Below are 20,679 nucleotides of genomic sequence, written 5' to 3'. Positions count from 1 at the left end.
AAAAGCATAGTTAACTTTAGAAAGATAACTATAATTTTAACTTAATATTTCGAAAAGAGTTTTGCAAAAAACATAATTTGCAAATATAGCATTTTTACAAAAAAAATATATATATTAGGGTTAAGTTCAATTTTCAAGTCAAGTTTTTGAAACTAAGTAAAATTTTATTTCTCAAGTTTTAGTTTGTAAAACCTAACTAAGTAAAATTTATTTTCAAACCTGAGTTTGTAACCTTTTAAATAAATTTTCAAAAATATATTTTTAAAATATAATTTTCAGTATCTAAGTTACATACCCGAATAAAGTTTATTTTTCAAATTTCAAAACTAAGTTTAAATGAATATGAATTTCAAAATCTAAGTTTTAACAATTCTAACTTTCAAAACCAAGTTTGAAAAATCCAAACTTAAAAAGAGATATTTTTCAAAAATTAATTTAAAATAAGTATAAAAATGATTATTCCTCCCCCTGAACCTGACATTAGAAGATCTGTCTAACCAGTTAACTACTTACTAACTATTAGAAGATGGCAGCTTTCACTTGGTTAATCAAGTTAAGTCTAATTGTAATCAGTTAGTGTTTGACTAAACTGAATGACTGAACCTGATTAATGTCTATTTGGTATTTAACGCCTAGACTTATGTCGAAGCACTGAAATAAGCATCTTAAGTCCAGGCAATTTGCCTATGCATCTCACCCCTTTCTATATTCGGCAATCACAAACAAGGGAATTCTAGGGCGTTGGTGAGATGCTCAAGTACTAGCCCTAGGGGAACATGCTTTCTAAGGAATTATTCTAGTCTAAGGCTAAAACTGATTTAAAATTCTAGAAATGGAAGATTTAAAAAAAATCATAAAGATTTTATCCTAGAATTTGAAAATATTATTTTTTTAAAATAATTTTTGCAATTTTAGTATCCTAGTCTATTAAACATATCCCTAATTTTCTACGTAGATTGCTAAATTCACTTTCAGGGAGAGGTTTGGTAAATATGTCAACTAAATTAGATTTGGACTCAATATACTTGACTTCAATGTCTCCTTTAGTGGCATGATCCCTAATAAAGTGGTACCTAATTTCAATGTATTTGGTTGTGGAATGATGCATAGGATTTTTTGTTAAATTAATTGAGCTAATATTGTCAATTAATACTTTTACATTTGTAAGATTTAAGTTAAATTCGTTTAAAGTGTGCATCATCCATAATAGTTTGGCAACACATTCTCCTATGGCTATATATTCTGACTCAGTTGTAGACAGAGCAACACAGTATTGCTTTCTACTAAATCAGCTGACAAGTGATGGACCTAGTAGTTGGCATCCATCACTTGTGCTCTTGCGGTCTAATTTACACTCAGCATAATCTGAGTCAGAATATCCTATTAATTCAAAATTGTTGGTTCTAGGATACCAAATTCCTACATTTGTTGTTCCTTTAAGGTATCTAAAGATTCTTTTGACTTGAGTCAAATGATATTCTTTAGCACAGGTTTGGTATCTAGCACACATACTCACTACAAATAAAATATCAGGTCGACTTGCAGTTAAGTACAATAGGCTACCTATGGCACTCCTATAGTATTTTAAGTCTATTGGTTTTCCATTTGGGTCGTCGTCTAGAATGGTATTAACTGTCATAGGTGTTTTTATTTCTTTAGTATTTTCCATCCTAAATTTTTTAAGTAATTCTTTGGTATATTTTTGTTGATAAATATAATTTCCTTCATTTGTTTGTTTGATTTGCAATCCTAAAAAGTAGGTTAATTTTCCTACTAAACTCATTTCAAATTCTTGTTCCATTAAGTTTATGAATTCTTATAAAAATTCTGAATTAGTTGAGCCAAAAATTATAACATCTACATAGATTTGGGCTATAAATATGTCCTCTTTTATTAATTTAACGAATAGGGTTGGGTCAATTTGACTCTGGTTAAACCCTTTGGATATTAGGTAAGAGGTTAACCTTTCATACCAGGCCCTGGGTGCTTGCTTGAGTCCATATAAGGCTTTCTTTAATTTAAAGACATAGTCAGGATGCTCTAGACATTCAAACCCGGGTGGTTGACCTACATAGACTTTCTCTTTGATCATCTCATTTAGAAAGGCAGATTTGACGTCCATTTTGTTGGAACCCCAAGGTTATTTTGGTGTGATCAACAAGTTAAGTTAGATCCTGTGTATTTTTAACCTTGTGTCTAAGTGTGCAAGAGCTTAGGAGCACAGGTAGTCGAGCGGAAGACGCAGCTAGCGAGAAGGATAGCACGCGGTGCGTCCAAGAGACGAGGCGCTGCGGAAGAGTACACCAATGGACGAGAAGGAAACGTGCGGTGGTTCCGAGGGACGAAAAGCCGGAACGGAAGACTGCTCGGGGAGCAATAGACGCAGCTAGCGAGAAGGTCGACACGGAGTGCGACCAAAGACGAAGACTGCGGATGAGTACATTGGCAGACGAGAAGGAAGCACGCGACGATTCCGAGGGACGAGAAGCCGGAGTGGAAGCCTGCTCGAGAAGACCGGAAGTTATGTTTGGGTGAGCCCTATTTCGGATGGCAGAGATCACCCAAGCGAGCGAAAGACTCAGTCTCAAGCGAATGGAGCCGGATCAGAAGACCCGGGCTAAAAAAAAGTCAACGGGATTGACTTTCTCAGCCGGGGCGCCCGGAACTGTCTGGGGTGCTCGGAACCCCTCCGGGTGCTCGGACCGAAAATATATCCAGATCTCGGTCAAACCGAGATCTATGCATTGGAGATAAAGTTTTATCCCCCCAGGGCGCCCGGAACCCCTTCGGGGCGCCCCGACCAAGGCTATAAATACAGTCTTGGTCCAGAAGCTTTTAATCAACTTAGAAATTGTGTATTCCAACACTTGTGCGCTTTCAGTTGTAGTTTAGATTCTATTTCCTTGTGTGTTATTGTTGTACGAGGCTTCTCCGCATGAAGGAGTACTAGTGCGATATTTTCCTTGGATTAACAACCTCTCTAGTTGTAACCAAGCCAAATCTTTGTGAGCCTCTTCTTTTACTTTCTGCTTATATATTTTATGCAAGTGTTAGTTTAAGAAAAGTCGAGAAGGGTTTTCGTGTTTTTGTTTTTCAAGCTATTCAACCCCCTTCTAGCCGATCGTCGTAATCCTACATATTTGATATAGTCTGAACCCTTTATGGGCTGAATAACTGAGTAACATTCTAATGGACTCTAATCTAGCTACTGGGGCATAACTTTCATCATAGTCAAGTCCTTCAACTTGACTAAACTCCTTAGCGACTAGCCTAGCTTTATTTCTGATAATTTTCCCAATTTCACTTAATTTATTTCTAAACACCCATTTTGTTTCTAATATTTTTTTATTTTTTAAAGAATTTTTAAAGAATTTTAAAAGAAATTTTAAAATAGTTTTTAAAGTTTTTAAAAGAATTTTAAAATAGTTTTTAAAAATTTTTAAAAGAATTATAAAATAAAGTTTTTAAAAGAATTTTTAAAATAGCTTTTAAAATTTTTAAAAGAATTTAAAAAGTTTTTTTTAATTTTTAAAAGAATTTTAAAATAAAGTTTTTAAAAGATTTTTAAAAGAGTTTTTAAAATAGTTTTTAAAATTTTTAAAAAAATTTTAAAAGAATTTTTAAAATGGTTTTTAAAATTTTTAAAATAATTTTTAAAATAGTTTTTAACATTTTTCAATGAATTTTAAAAGAATTTTTTAAAATATTTTTTTTAATTTTTAAAATAATTTTTAAAGATTTTTTAAAATTTTTAAAAGAATTTTTAAAATTTTTAAATGAATTTTAAAAGAATTTTAAAAATAATTTTTTTAAAAAAAAATTAAAAGAATTTTTAAAAGAATTTTTCAAAGAATTTTTAAAGTTTAAAAAAAAATTCAAATATTTTTTTTAAATTTAATTTAATTTAATTTAATAATTAAATTTTATTTAATTGAGTCCTTAGTCATCTCACCCGATCTATGTTTTCAATCAAGGAATCCTATAATTTTGTGAGATGAATTAGATTCAGTTTTAGGGTTTGGTTTAACTTTGTGTTAGATTCAGGTTTAGCTTTAGGCTCAACAAATAGACATTCTCTGGATAAACTTCTAGTTATGGTGAGTCACTTGGACATCATTAGAGTAATCATGCCTTCGAGGTTTTCCAAATAGTCCTATCCACTGAACTTAATACAAAACCTTGGTTTAACTGGTTAAGATCCATAAAGGGTAGCTTCGGTTAGTTCCACTTAGCCAAATGCACCAGGTCGAAGTCATATCTTCCTAGACATGCATAGACTAAGCTTCCCTAACGTACTATCATCCAAAACTTCACCAGTACCATAGGTCAAGTTAAACTTGGCCCCTCTCTAATTAGTCCTAATTACCCTGCCGGGTAGGTTAGTTTGGGTTACCCTGTCGGGTAGGTTAGTTTCGGATGTGTCAGCTATTCTGGAGCCTCCCTCTGAATTATTGGTCTTTATTTTTTATTTTTAGTTCTTGGTTTATGTCTGTTCTTTTTATAGTTATAATTGACTTGATGATATTCTAAGTCTCGGTGGGGTTTAAAATATTTAGATTTTGAATTTGTTAGTCTAGATTTGTATTTTGATTTTTGATTTAATTTATTTGATTTTACATAATATATTTTTTCTTTAGGTATGTAGTATTGGTTAAGTCCTACTTGCGTGGTTAAGCACGCTTTCGAAACCCAAGCTTTACTTAATTGTTTGTGTTGGGTTATTAACGATTTAAATGTTTTAATTGAACTTGACTTGTAGCCAAGTCCGGTTTTGTTGTAAGTTGCTTTTTGGTTATTTAAAATTAGATATAAATTCTTAGATCTTGTTGTAAATTTTTCTAAGAGATCTTTTAATTTATTAATTTCTACTTTTAATGATAATTTTTCCTCCTCAAGTGTTAGGTCTTGACTTGGATTAGGATTTGTGATTTGTTCCTTGAGATTTTGATTTCCCTCAAGGAGCAATTTGTTTTATTTTTCTAATGTAATTAATTTATTATTTAAACATGCAATAATTTTGAAAAACTTTCTATTCAAATTAAAGTTTACCTCTCAGGACCTTCGAAAACGAGTACGGACTCGTGACTTGATTCGGGTTCGGACCCGTCTTCCGATTCATCCTCTGACTCTACTTTGAGGACCATCAATGCGAGGTGACTCTGGTGCTTCTGGTCTTCGGCCTTCGATTCGTCTGAGGAAGAGTCGTCCCAAGTCGCTTTGAGAGCCTTCTTCTTGGATGGCTTTGTCTTGTCGCTCTTCAGTTTCAGGCACTCGTTCTTATAGTGACCCTTCTTGTTGCATTCGAAGCAGGTCACATTCCTCGGTTCGGATGGGGGGTTGATCTTTTGCAGGTCCTTCTTGATGAAGCTCTTCTTCCTCCTGGTGAACATTTTCCTTACCAGGTTCACCAGGTGTTCTTCGTCTTCAGAGTCCTGGTCAGACTCATCTTCAACCTCAGGCTTAGTCTTTGTTCTTTCCTTGGATGAACCTGCAAACAAGGCTACACCTTTCTCGGTCCCGACGTTAGTTTGCTCGTGTAATTCTAATTCGCAAAACAGTTCGTCTAATTTTAATTTCGATAAATTTTTTGAAATCTTATAGGCATCCACGATGGATGCCCACAAGGTGTTACGTGGAAAGGCATTTAACGCATACCTTATTAAATCACGGTTCTCCATTTGATGGTCTATCGCGTGGAGTCCGTTGAGGATGTCCTTGATCCTCGCATGAAGTTGACTCGTTGTTTCTCCTTCTTGTATTTTAATATTAAATAACTTATTTAAGAGGAGGTCGTGTTTTGTTACCTTAGCGTCGCTAGTTCCTTCGTGTAGCTCGATCAATTTGTCCCATAGCTCTTTCGCGTTTTGATGCGGCCCTGCCCGATTCATCTCTTCCTTTGTCAGTCCGCATTGTAGGGTGTTGAGGGCATTGAAGTCCATTGACGACTTTTTCTTCATGTCCGGAGTCCACTGTTCCGGGTCTAGTGGAATTCCGGAGTTGTCGATCGGCACCTTGTAGCCTCTGGTCCACTGAACCATTGGTCGAAGTCTGTCTTCAGGTAGACTTCCATCCGCTTCTTCCAGTACGGAAAATCATCCCCGTTGAATAGGGGAGGACGTACTGTGCTAAAACCTTCAATTTGAGACATTCTTTAACCTGCACACAAGTAAAGAAATAGACAAGGAAACCCCCAAGACTTGGTCTTGAATTAGTAGTGCGGGAAGAAATAAAAATAATATAAAAGCTGAATTGGTGTTGCACCAATTCAGATAACTTGTAACGAAAAATATTTCCAAAAAGGGTACAATACCAATTTGGAATATAACGAAAAAATTGAAAATCGAAACAAATAAAAAAAGTTTTCACCCCCTTGTTTGAATGGTGGTTGCACCAAATTAGAGCGGTACTTGCTCTTATACCACTTGTTGGATCATGAGTTTCACTAGAGGGGGGGTGAATAGCGATTTAAAATTTTATCGAAAGTACACAGCAGAAAAAGAATAAACGAAAAGAAAGGGCAACGCTAACACAAGTTGATTTACTTGGTTCGGAGCCTTCGGCGACTCCTACTCCAAGGTCCGCACTCGTTGATTGCTTTCGTTGGGAAATCACTAATAATTCGTAAGGATGTTACAAAATAAAGTACAAGAATTATTATAAATGAAAAACCGACAATAATTAAAAAGACAGAAAAATAAAACTTGTCGGAGAGTCTTCGCAGCGTTACAGGAGCACAGAAGAGCAGTTTTTTAGTTGTTTTGTTGTTATTCCAGCCTTTACCCTCCTTATATAGCCTGTTCGGGGTGCCTAGATCCTTTCGGGCACCCTGAATATGACGTAGCCGAGCCAACCAGGAATCTCTACGTGGTGAGGTGACGTTGAGGATAGATTTTGCATTCCGGGGGCCCGAACTCCATTTTCCAGCAACTTCATTTCCGTGCAAGAAAATGTTAGTCTGAAACATAAATGCAAAATATCCTGCAAAATAGAGTATTAACACAGTTTATGATAAAGAAAGGATAGTAATTAGATTCTGTCTCCTCGAGACCGGAATCTAGTCACGATCTCGACTTAGATATCCAAAATGGATCTAAGTCGGATCAACGCCTAATGTTCCCTTCCCGGGAACACGTCCTCACAGTCACTCCCCTCCAGTGACTTACCTTCACTTACCTGCCAGACGTCCAGTCAGCCCTGTTGGGACCGAAAAGTAGCTAGAGGGGGAGATGAATAGCTCGTCGCGTGCTTCGTGGTTGACGTTGCTTGTTTCTTTGAAGATGTGCAACGGAAAATACAGAAACTAAAGCATACAACGCTAACACGGTTGGTTTACTTGGTATCCACCTCCAAATGAGGTGACTAATTCAAGGATCTACACAACGCAAGCACCCTCCACTAATGAACACTCCTTTTCGGTAACTACCGAAGGCGGAGAAGCCCTACAAGACTCTCAGTACAAAAGAAAGGAAAGGGATACAAGAATACAAGCACAAGCTTACAATAAGCGTAGAAAACCCTAACCCTAACTTTTCCCTTTACCTTTGATCCGCCTCTTGACTTGGAAAGCTTCCAAGATCCTTCAAGAACTGGCGATCTTAGCTTGTTGAGAGAGCTGTGGAGGAGCTGGTGAAGATCTGAAATGAATCGGTGAAGAACTGCCGAAGGAGACGCCCGCCTGCAGCTCAAATACGACGCAACGGTCGGATCCCGATCGATTCGAAAACTCCCAATCGATCGGGGAGGCATTGGATCGATCCACGGATCGATCCAGAGCGCCTCTGTGCTCTGGAAAAACGCCTGGATCGATCCACGCATCGATCCAGCGCTTAACGCGCGAAGCAGCAGCGTCCCAATCGATCCATTGATCGATTGGGACCTCTGGATCAATCCACTGATCGATCCAGAGGCTTTCTGTGCGCTGGGAAAAGCCTGGATCGATCCACTGATCGATCCACTCCTGGATCGATCCAGCTCTTGGTTTTTGCCCAAAACCAAGTCCCAAGCCTCTCAAACCAACATCCGGTCAACCTTGACCTGTTGGTACATCCTGCCTAGCATCTGGTCACTCCCTTGACCTGCCAGGACTCCCCACCAAGTGTCCGGTCAATCCCTTTGACCTACTTGGACTTTTCTCCTCTTGCCAAGTATCCGGTCAATTCCTTTGACCTACTTGAACTTTCCTCCTCTTACCAAGTATCCGGTCAATTCCTTTGACCTACTTGGACTTTCTTCCTCTTGCCAAGTATCCGGTCAATTCCTTTGACCTACTTGGACTTTCCTTCATCATGCCAAGTATCCGGTCACTCTCTTGACCTACTTGGACTTTCACCTGATGTCTGATCAACCTTGACCCATCTGGATTTTCCCTCGTGCCTGGCTTCACTCACCAGGACTTCCAATCTGCCTAGCTTCACTCACTAGGACTTCTGGTCTGCCTGGCTTCACTCACCAAGACTTCTCTTCTGCCTGGCTTCACTCACCAGGACTTTCCTTCTGCCTGGCTTCACTCACCAGGACTTTCCTTTTGCCTAGCTTCACTCACTAGGACTTTCCATCTGCCTAACCTTCCAGTTAGGACTTCCCAGTCAGGTATCCGGTCACCCTTGACCTACTTGACTCTTCTTCATCAACACTGATCAGTCCCTGATCAGAATCTTCCCACATGAACAACTGCACCTGCATTGTCCATGTGTCTACATGTATTGTCAAACATCGAAACTATGACCAAGACTCAAGCTTGGTCAACTCAGTCAACCTTGACCTAAGGGATATTGCACCTACAATCTCCCCCTTTTTGATGTTTGACAATACCTTTAAGTTAGGACCACTCTGAGTTAAGCTAATCCCATAGCCTTAACTCTCTTCATGCCAAAGTATGAATTTTGGTCCCCTTCATTCTCCCCCTATGACCTCCCCCATAGGTAATGAAGGTCTAACTTAAACCACACATTCTCCCCCTATTGGCACACATCAAACAAACACTATCTCTCCCACTGAAGAGATACTCATCATTGGTTACAACTGCACTCGTTGAACCTTTATCCCTTTTTAAACTCTCCCCCTGAAGAGTTTCTCAAGGTTGTAATCAACATCATAATGAAGGTCTCATACCCTTCATTTTCCCTACATTCTTCCGCAATGTAGATAAATGCCCAACCTTGAGCATTTTTCAACCACTTGAAATACCACTTGAAATAATGAGGATATCCACTCCCCATTTCAAGTTCAAATGCTCATTCATGAGCATTTTCTCTAAAGAAGGTTAACCACCCTCCAAGGTTTATGAAAATAATTTTTATATCTTTAAAGAGTCCCTCCCCCTGAAGACATGGTAATAACTTTGTCATTGCACAAACAATGACTTGGAATCCCTAAACCTTTAGGAAACCCAAATTTAGAAGTTTTGAGGTTCAAATGTTCAAAATTTGAAACAAACCTCAACCTAAACTTTAATTTAGTCTTCCTTAACCAATCCATCCTTGTTTTCAACATGAAAACACCCTTTTTATATATACAAATGTATTTTGAGGGGTTTGAAATGGTTACATTGACTAAAAAAGGTTCAAAATGCTAAAATCAGGCCTTCCCAGCCAAAATCAGCAACTTGGATCGATTGAAGTTGGGTTCCAATCGATTGAACCTAGCTGAATCGATCCACTGATCGATTCAAGATGTGTAAATCGATCGGATGATCGATCCAGCGATCTTCTGCTCGCGAGAATTGCCTTCTGAATCGATCCACTGATCGATTCAGGCACTCCAATCGATCCATGGATCGATCGGAGCTCTGATAGTTGCTGAATTTCAAATTCAGCCAACTTCAGAAACCCCTAGAAAATTCTACAAAAATCCAAAAATCATGAAATTTCGTGTAGACATTATTTAGGGCATACTTTATCATGGAAAAATAGTTTTCTATGAAAATACATCATAGTTTCAAATATTGACACAAGCTTGAAAACTTGCTAAAACTTTAGCGTTTTCATCAAGTTTGTGTTTAACTATTCAATGGTGATTACTATCAAAAGATAGCCTTCACCAAGGTTTTCCAAAATCATTTTAAAATCATTTTCAAAACCAATATCCCATCATGTTCCTTGGGCTTAATGTACATGACTTGTACATTAGCTTTCCCAATGATGGGAAAACACATAACTATGTGTTTTGATGAACCTAAACTCAAAAGAATGCACTAAATCAACATCTTGAGTTTTTTTCATCATCCTAACATCTCACTTGTATCCAATGTGCACTAAAACACATACAAGTCATCTTATTGGTCTTTGTGAGATGTAAAGTTTGGTTTTGCCCTAATCTAGGGATCATGCATATCTATCTAGGCATTTTGTGGATATTGAACATCCACTTAGGATGTTACTTGTTAATACCACTTGTTGACAACACTTGTTGAAAACACTTGTTGATAAATGTCATTTGTCCTTGCTTTGAAGGAATTAAACATAATGCATGATAATGTTATGGCATACATCAAAATGAAATAGCTTTCAAAAGAAAGATTCCTATAACTACATGATGTATGAATGTCATGACATGGTATTTTTGGATTTTTCATAATAAAACATGAATGCAAAAATAGACATGATGTCATGGCATATGATGGGCAACCAATCATGGCAAGGTTTAGCATAAATAAAATATACCTAGATTACCTATCTAAGTATCCTTAATTACTTAGCTAATTCAAAATACACCACTTGTTTTAACTTAAAGTGTTAAACCTAGATTGCCCTAAATGCTTCAAAGAAATGCCAAACCTAAATTGACATTTCTATGTCTCTTGATTTGTTTATGCCATTTTAAAATAAGATCAAGACTTCTCAAATTTTGCACATTTTACTCTTTCAAGGAGTAAATAATAATTCCATTTCATTTTCAAAGGTTAACAAAAACCTTGAAAATGCTCCTTGAGTGTCAATTTCCTCAAAGTTGGGTTAACTGCCCTTCTAATCGGAGTTGACACTCTCTAACCCATCTAGGGGGTAGAGAAAATACTCCTAGGAACCCAAAACCTATTGGTGCTCCTTGGATGCTCTAGGTATTCACCAGGGATAACTTCCCTAGATACCTTCCTAGTGACCTTGTTGGGCTTCTTAGAAGCCTTGGTCACTTTTTCTAGGTCAACTCTAGGGATAGCCTCTCTTGTGACCTTGTTTGTGACTTTCTTAGACTTCTTAGAAGCCTTAGTCACATTTATTGCAAAAATACTCTTAGGGATGACTTCCCTAGTATTCTTGACTTGACCACTAGACCTAGGGTTGGTTCCATAACTATATGGAACCCTATGGTAAGAGGGCACATCCTTCTTAGCCTTGGGTTTGTATCCCAAACCTCTATGGCCATTAGATGACCTTTGTGCTCCTAGACCTAGGCTATGCTCATTTTGCCCTTGTAGGATATTTTCCATCCTTTTTAGGGTCTTTTCCATTTTATCAAGCATTGACCTCAAGACTTGATTTTCTATCAATAAATCCTTAGATTTTGATTTTTCATTACACCCATGAGCATTTTTGTTTCTAGACTTATAACTATGGTCCTTAGTGTGATTACCTAGATTTTTATCTATCTTCCTAATCCTAGGTGTGGTAGTCTTGGCATGTAGGGTCACATGCTTTTCCTTAATGCCCTCATGCTTTCTATTCTTATGGTAAATTGCATTAAAATGATAAAAATTAGAACTATCATACTTTTTACCATAACATAAAGGGATAGGCTCAATAAATGTTACCTTCTTCTTTACCTTGGAGGCTCCCCCTTGACTAGTGCCTTCTTGAGTCTTGACCATCTTCTTCCCCTTGGGGCATTGACTTCGGTAATGCCCTTTTTGTTGACACAAGAAACACACAATGTGCTTCTTGCTCTTCTTTGTCCCAGGGGTGGTCTCCTTGGGCTTCACCTTGCCCTTTTGTGCTACTTGGCCCTTCTTCTTGGCCAATTTAGGGCATTTACTTTTGTAATGCCCATGTTCCCTACATTCAAAGCATATGATATGATTTTTATCATTAATTGAAATGTTTATACCTTTGCTTGTAGGGGTGGCATCTTCTCCTTTTGATCCGGAGGTAGAAGCTTCCTCTTGATTCGAAGATATTTCTCCATTCGATTTTGCTTGACTTGCGGAGGTGGAAGCTTCTTCATCCTCATCTTCTCTTGACCCGGATGTGGAGGATTCTTCTTGCTCTTGATCCGGTGTCAATGAAGATTGCTCCCCCTCAATCCTAGAGGTGGAGGCTTCACCTTCTTCTTCATCCTCTTGTACATGAAACAAGGAATATGCTCCTTCCTTGCTCTTTTGATTGTACTCCTTTGAGGATGAAGCTTCTTGGACTTCCTCTTCTTCGGAAGTTGAGCATCTCTCAACTTCGGAGTCCTCCTCTTGATCTTGCTCCAATGAGTCGCCCTCTTTGGATTCCTCTTGATTCGGTACAGTGTAGGGTTCTTCATGGATTGTTGCTAATTTGCTCCAAAGCTCCTTGGCATCGTTGAATTCTCCGATTTGAGCCAAAATGTGGCTAGGCAATAAGTTGACCAAAATCTTGGTCACTTTATCATTTGCCTCGCTCCTTTGAATTTGCTCCAAGCTCCATTTGCTTTTCTTGAGAAGCTTGCCCTTGGAGTTTGTTGGAGCTTTGAAGCCTTCCATTAGAGCAAACCATTGCTCTATCTCCATCATAAGAAAATTTTTAATTCTTGATTTCCAAGAATCGAAGCTTGTGGATGTGTACGGTGGAGCCACCCTTGTGTCAAATCCAAGTCCATCTTGGAATTGCATCTTGAAGTTAAGCTTCTTGAATTCTTTGACTTTGATGAATTTGCTCCAACTTCTTCACCCTCTAGCTTTGCTTGTTTTGTTTGACCCTTCCGGCGATGATTCCGGTGAAGAGCAACCTTGCTCTGATACCACTTGTTGGGACCGAAAAGTACCTAGAGGGGGGTTGAATAGCTCGTCGCGTGCTTCGTGGTTGACGTTGCTTGTTTCTTTGAAGATGTGCAACGGAAAATACAGAAACTAAAGCATACAACGCTAACACGGTTGGTTTACTTGGTATCCACCTCCAAAGGAGGTGACTAATCCAAGGATCCACACAACGCACGCACCCTCCACTAATGAACACTCCTTTTCGGTAACTACCGAAGGCGGAGAAGCCCTACAAGACTCTCAGTACAAAAGAAAGGGAAGGGATACAAGAATACAAGCACAAGCTTACAATAAGCGTAGAAAACCCTAACCCTAACTTTTCCCTTTGCCTTTGATCCGCCTCTTGATTTGGAAAGCTTCCAAGATCCTTCAAGAACTGGCGATCTTAGCTTGTTGAGAGAGCTGTGGAGGAGCTGGTGAAGATCTGAAATGAATCGGTGAAGAACTGCCGAAGGAGACGCCCGCCTACAGCTCAAATACGACGCAACGGTCGGATCCCGATCGATTCGAAAACTCCCAATCGATCGGGGAGGCATTGGATCGATCCACGGATCGATCCAGAGCGTCTCTGTGCTCTGGAAAAATGCCTGGATCGATCCACGCATCGATCCAGCGCTTATCGCGCGAAGCAGTAGCGTCCCAATCGATCCACTGATCGATTGGGACCTCTGGATCAATCCACTGATCGATCCAGAGGCTTTCTGTGCGCTGGGAAAAGCCTGGATCGATCCACTGATCGATCCACTCCTGGATCGATCCACTGATCGATCCACTCCTGGATCGATCCACTGATCGATCCAGCTCTTGGTTTTTGCCCAAAACCAAGTCCCAAGCCTCTCAAACCAACATCCGGTCAACCTTGACCTGTTGCTACATCCTGCCTAGCATCTGGTCACTCCCTTGACCTGCCAGGACTCCCCACCAAGTGTCCGGTCAATCCCTTTGACTTACTTGGACTTTTCTCCTCTTGCCAAGTATCCGGTCAATTCCTTTGACCTACTTGAACTTTCCTCCTCTTGCCAAGTATCCGGTCAATTCCTTTGACCTACTTGGACTTTCTTCCTCTTGCCAAGTATCCGGTCAATTCCTTTGACCTACTTGGACTTTCCTTCATCATACCAAGTATCCGGTCACTCTCTTGACCTACTTGGACTTTCACCTGATGTCTGATCAACCTTGACCCATCTGGATTTTCCCTCGTGCCTGGCTTCACTCACCAAGACTTCCAATCTGCCTAGCTTCACTCACTAGGACTTCTGGTCTGCTTTCTTCACTCACCAGGACTTCTCTTCTGCCTGGCTTCACTCACCAGGACTTTCCTTCTGCCTGGCTTCACTCACTAGGACTTTCCTTCTGCCTAGCTTCACTCACTAGGACTTTCCATCTGCCTAACCTTCCAGTTAGGACTTCCCAGTCAGGTATCCGGTCACCCTTGACCTACTTGACTCTTCTTCATCCACACTGATCAGTCCCTAATCAGAATCTCCCCACATGAACAACTGCACCTGCATTGTCCATGTGTCTACATGTATTGTGAAACATCGAAACTATGACCAAGACTCAAGCTTGGTCAACTCAGTCAACCTTGACCTAAGGGATATTGCACCAACAAGCCCGTCGACCCGTCTGGACTTCGTGCCAGCTATCCGGTCAGCCCGTCGACCTAGCTAGACTTCGTGCCAAACCTCCGGTCAGCCCATTGACCCGTTTGGACTTCGAGCCAACTATCCGGTCAGCCCGTCGATGTAGCTGGGCTTCGTGCCAGACATCAGGTCAGCCCATCGACTTGTCTGGTCTTCTTCTGCACACTCAGTTAGAGTGTTTGATAACAATGAAACTAACTTAACCTATTTTTTCATTCATCAAAACTTAAATTAGACCGTTAGTGCTAACCGCACCAACAAAAAGAGCATAACCTAGGTTTAGGAAACCAAAAGTCATCCAATGGCCATAGAGATTTTGGATACAAACCTAAGGCTAAGAAGGATGTAGCTTCATATCATAGGGTTCCATATACCTATGGAACTAATCCTAGGTCTAGGAGTCAAGTCAAGGATACAAGAGAAGTTATCCCTAGGAATATCTTTGCAACAACAAATGTGACTAAGACTTCTAAGAAGTTAAATAAAGTCACCAAGAATGTCACATGGGAAGCTATCCCTAGAGTTGACCTAAAGAAAGTGACCAAGGCTCCTAAAAATCCTAGAAAGGTCATTAGGGAGGTAGCTAGGGAAGTTATTCTTAGTGAGTACCAAGAGTATCCAAGGAGCACCAATAGATTTTGAGTTCCTAGGAGCATATTCTCTACACCCTAGATGGGTTAGAGAGTGACAACTCTAAATGGGTAAGGTGGTTAACCCAACCTTGATAAAGTTGACGCTTAGAGGTATTTTCAAAGTTTTTATTAACCTTTGAAAATGAAAATGATTAAGTGTTTATTCTTTGGAAAAGTAAAATGTGCCAAAATTTGAGGAATTGGACTTAATTTTAAGTGGCACAAATGAGGAAAACTAAAAGAAATGTCAAGTTGGGTTTTGACATTTTCTTGAGAAAATGAGGACAAATCTAGAATCAATTTTAATTTAGTTAAGGAATTAAGGATACTTATATAGATTATCTAGGTATATTTTATTTATGCTAATTGTCATGCTTTGTTTACCCATCATATGCCATGACATCATATGTTGCATTCATGGTTATTATGAAAAATAAACAAAAATACCATGTCATGTCATACATACATTATGTAGCATTAGTATATTTTCTTTTAAAAATCATTTCTTTTTGATGTATGTCATAAGTCATCATCCATCGTTTTAGTTTCCTTGTAATTAAGGACAATGACATTTACTAACAAGAAACATCCTAGGTGGATGTTCATAATTCCTAAAATATCTAGATAGATATGCATGATCCCTAGTTTAGGGGAAAACCAAAATCTACATCTCACAAAGACTATAAGTTGACTTGTATGTGTTTTAGTACACATTAGATACAAGTGAGATGCTAAGATGATGAACAAAACTCAAGATGTTGATTTAGTGCATCTATTTGAATTTTGATTTCATAAAAACACATAGTTAATGTGTACTCCAATCATTGGGAAAGCTAATGTACAAGTCATGTGTATTGAGCCCAAAGAATATGGTTGGAAATTGGTATTGAAAATCATTTTAAATGTATTTTGGAAAACCTTGGTGAAGGCTATCTTTTGATAGTAATCATCATTGAAAAGTTATACACAAACTTGGAAGAAACATTGAAGTTTTTACAAGATTTCAAGTTTGTGTCAATCTTTGAAAATATGAAGTATTTTCTTAGAAAATTATTTTTCCTTGATTGTATATACCCTAAATAATGTCTACAAGAATTTTTTATGATTTTTAGAATTTTGTAAAATTTTTAGGGTATTTCTGAATTTTGCTTGAAATTGGATTTCAGAAATTCAAAAACTCAATCAATCAGCCTATCGATTAGGTATGCTCAATCAATCAACCGATCAATTGAGATGGGTTTCCCGTGACCAGAAGCTCACTGAATCGATCAGTCGATTGATTCATTTTTCCTTGGATCGATTAGTGGATCAATTCAAGTATTTTCTCAGCGAACAGAAGCTCGCGGAATTGATCAGTGGATCGATTGAAATGGTGCCAATCGATTGAGTCCAACCCAATCGATTGAAAAGACTGATTTTGGTTGAGAAAGCCTGAGTTCAGTACTTTAAGCCAATTTTAGTCTCTTTAACCACTCCTAAACCCCTTGGAATATATTTATATACATTTAAGGGTAGTTTTTATGATGAAAACAAGGAGAAATGGTTAAGGACCACTAGGTTGAAGTTATGTTGAGGTTTGCATTCAAATATTGATACTTAAACCTCAAAACTTCAAGTTTTAGGAATTCCAAGTCATTATTGGTGCAATGACAGAAGTTTGGAGCATGTTTTTAGGGGGAGTTACTCTTTAAGGACATGAAAATTAATTTTTTTTCAAACACCCTCGAAGGTGGTTAACCTTCTTTAGAGTAAATGCTCAAGATTGAGCATTGAAAAATAATAGAGAGTGGATATCTTCGTTTTTAAGTTGTGAATGCTCAAGGATGAGCATTATGAAGTGGATTAATACTCAAGGGTGAGCATTGGCTACAATGAAGGGTATGAGACCTTCATTACGGTGTTGTGACCAACATGGTAGGTTGTGAACAACATTGAGTAACTCTTCAGGAGAGAGTTTTTTATGTGTGCCAATAGGGGGAGAATGTAGAATTTAAGTTAGGTCTTCATTGCCCCTCTAGGAAAGTTTGGGGGAGAATGCTCTCTAGGAAAGGGAGAGAATGAAGGAAATCCGCATTCATGCATTGACATGAAGAAAAAATTGAGGCTATGGGATTAGCCTAACTTAAAGGTATTATCAAACATCAAAAAGGAGGAGATTGTTGGTGTAATATCCTCTGGATCAGATTGACCAGGTTGACTAAGCTTGAGTCTTGATGTTTAGGTTTTAATGTTTGACAATATGTGGAGATTGCAGGTGCAATCATCCGATTGGGGAAATTATTGGTGCAATTCTCCTATGGTCAAGGTTTGACCAGTTTGATGTAAAGAAGCGTCAAGTAGGTCAAGGTTGACCGGGTACTTGACTGGTAAAGTCCTAACTGAAGGTTAGGCAAAAGCAAGACCTGGTGAGTGAATCCAGGCAGTTGGAAATCCTGGTGAGTGAAGCCAGGTGAAAGAGCTAGTGAGTGAAGTTAGGCAGTTAAAAATCTTGGTGAGTGAAGTCAGATGAAAGACCTAGTGAGTGAAGCTAGGCAAGTGAAAGTCCAAGTGAGTGAAGCCGGGCAGTGGGAAAATCCTAGTGAGTGAAGCTAGGTGAAAGCCCTGGTGAGTGAAGCTACGTAGATGGAAAGTCCTGATAAGTGAAGCCAGGAAGATGAAAAGTCCTTGTGAGTGAAGTTAGGCAAATGGAAAGACCTAGTGGGTGAAGTCAGACATGTAGAGATCCAGGTGGGTCAAGGTTGATCGGACACCTGGTGTTGGGAAGCCCAAGTAGGTCAAATGATTGACTGGATACTTGGCACTAGGAAATCCAGATGGGTCAAGGGTGACTGGACATTTGGTGGAAGTCCAAGTGGGTCATAGAGGACCGGACACTTGGCACGAGATGGTAAGTCCAAGTGGGTCAAGGTTGACTGAACACTTGGCATAACGAGAAAAGTCCAAGTGGGTCAAAAGATTTACCAAACACTTGGTGAAGAAGTCTCAGCAGGTCAAGGTTGACCAGATGCTAGGCACGAGGAGTTCCAACAGGTCATGGTTGACCGGATGTTGGATTTGAGGACCCTTGAGCTTGAATTAAGCAAGTCAAGGGTGGTCAATCGATCAACCAATCGATTGGACCAAAGCCTAATCGATCAGCCGATCGATTGGACCAAAGCCCAATCGATTAGTCGATCAATTGGGAGAATGCTACGATAAACAGCAGCCCAATCGATCGGTTGATCGATTGGGGGTGTTTATCGCGCAAACAAAAGCTTCCTCAATTGATCAGCCGGTCGATTGGGCACCGCCAATCGATCAGCTGATCGATTGGGGACTGGAAATCACATGTGATGCGAGAAAGCTGAATCGATCCGTCAATCGATCAAGCTTTTCTAGCAAAGAGCATAGAGGCGCTCTGAATCGATCAGTTGATCGATTTAAGCCTCCCCAATCGATTGGTCAATAGATTGGGATACGACCGTTGCACAAGATGCAGGTTTTGGACGGCCCAGATCGCTGGGATCTGATGTGGCAATTGATTGGGAGGAGCCCCAATCGATTGGAAGTCCTAGAAGCGCAGATATAAAGGCGACGAAGCGTTTAAATGAAAAAATCCTTCTTCCCGATCTTCACGCGATCTTCTCCAACACTTCTTACCAGTTCTTAGAAGCTCTTAGGGGCAAGTGCTGGTGCACTTCCAAGGTTCAAGAGGCAACTACAAGCAACAAGTGAGCAAGAAGAGAGTTTTTCATTTGTATTCATTGTATTTTTCTTCTTGCGTTAAGTTGTTGTATGTGTGAGTGTTGTATGAGGTTTCTCCACCTCCGGTTGTTACCGAGAAGAAGAGTTTTATTAGTGGAGTGAGTGTCGTGTGTGGATCCTTGGATTAGTCACCTCTTCTTGAGGTGGATACCAAGTAAATCCTCTTATTAGCGTTGTGAGTATTTGCCTCGAGTTCTTTTCCGCTGCACATCATCAAGAAACATCAAGACAACGAATGTGATGAGCTATTCACCCCCCTCTAGCTACAAATTGGCCCTAACAAATATAATAATCAACTTTATCTTTTATTAATTAGTGAAATATGATACAAAAAGTGTCCTTGTCAATCATCTCATAATTGGTGCTAGGGCTAATACTAACATAGGCCTTATGCTCTAACTCCACTAGAAGGTGGCAGGGCTTTCCATACACACATCGAAAGGGTGTCATTCTTGTAGGCGGTTCGATAAGCCCACAAAGCTTCATCCAACTTAAAGGTTCATTCTTTCCTTGATGTTGACATTATTTTTTCTAATATCCTCTTAATTTCTCTATTTGAAATTTCAACTTATCCACTGATATGGTGTTATAACTTTATGACTTATCCCATACTTTTTCAGTAAGGTCACAAATTGTCTCTCAATGAAGTGAGACCCTTTGTCACTTATGATTGCTCAGGGAACTCTAAACTGAGAGAATATTATTTTCTTGAATATTTTGATCACCGTCTTGGCATCACTAAGTGGGAGATGCGATGACTTTAATCCATTTAGACATATAGTCAATAGCAACAATGATGTAGTTATTGCCATAGGATGATGGAAATGATCCCATAAAGTCAATTTCCTAAATATCAAATAACTTGACTTCCAGAATATAGTTAAATGATATTTTATGTCGCTTGGTAATGTTTTCGATCTTTTGACACCGATCACATGATTGTACATAATCATGTGCATCCTTAAATAGGTGGGGCCAAAAGAATCCAATTTGCAAAATTTTAGCTTCTATTTTTGAGATGCCCATTTGTCCCCCATAAGTTGATGAATAGCAATGATATAAAATCTCCTTGGCCTCATCTTCAGGCATGCTTCTCTAATAAATTGCATCACCACATTTTTTGTACATCAATGGTTTATCTCATACATAATACTTAACGCCATTGAGAAATTTCTTTCTCTGTTAGTAGGTAAATTTTGATGGAAGAATCCTGCTAACAAGATAATTCACAATATCAGCGTACCATGGTATGTTCTTACAAGAAATAGATAGGCGATGCTCATCCGGAAAAGAATCATCAATTGGTAACTTATCCCTTGTTTTTCCTACTTCATTTTGACGTATTTGTGATAAGTGGTTTGCTACGAAGTTCTCTGACCCTTTCTTGTCCTAGATTTCCAAGTCAAATTCTTAAAGAAGCAATATCCATCTGATGAGCCACAATTTCACATCCTTCTTACTACGTAATTACTGTGTCACTGCATGATCCATGTAGACTATCACTTTTGAATCCACCAAGTATGTTCTAAATTTATCAAATGCAAAGACCACTACTAATAACTCTTTTTCTATAGTAGCATAGTTGATCTGAGCTTCATCTAAGGTGTTGCTGGCATAGTGGATGGTATGTAGTTTCTTGTCCTTTCTTTGTCCTAATACTGTTCCTATAACAAAATTACTAGCATCATACATAATTTCGAATGGGAGTTCCCAATTTAGTGCT

This window comes from Zingiber officinale, chromosome 6A (genome assembly GCF_018446385.1).
Source record: "Zingiber officinale cultivar Zhangliang chromosome 6A, Zo_v1.1, whole genome shotgun sequence".
NCBI lineage: Eukaryota > Viridiplantae > Streptophyta > Magnoliopsida > Zingiberales > Zingiberaceae > Zingiber > Zingiber officinale.
Note: the sequence above shows the minus strand (reverse complement) of the source record.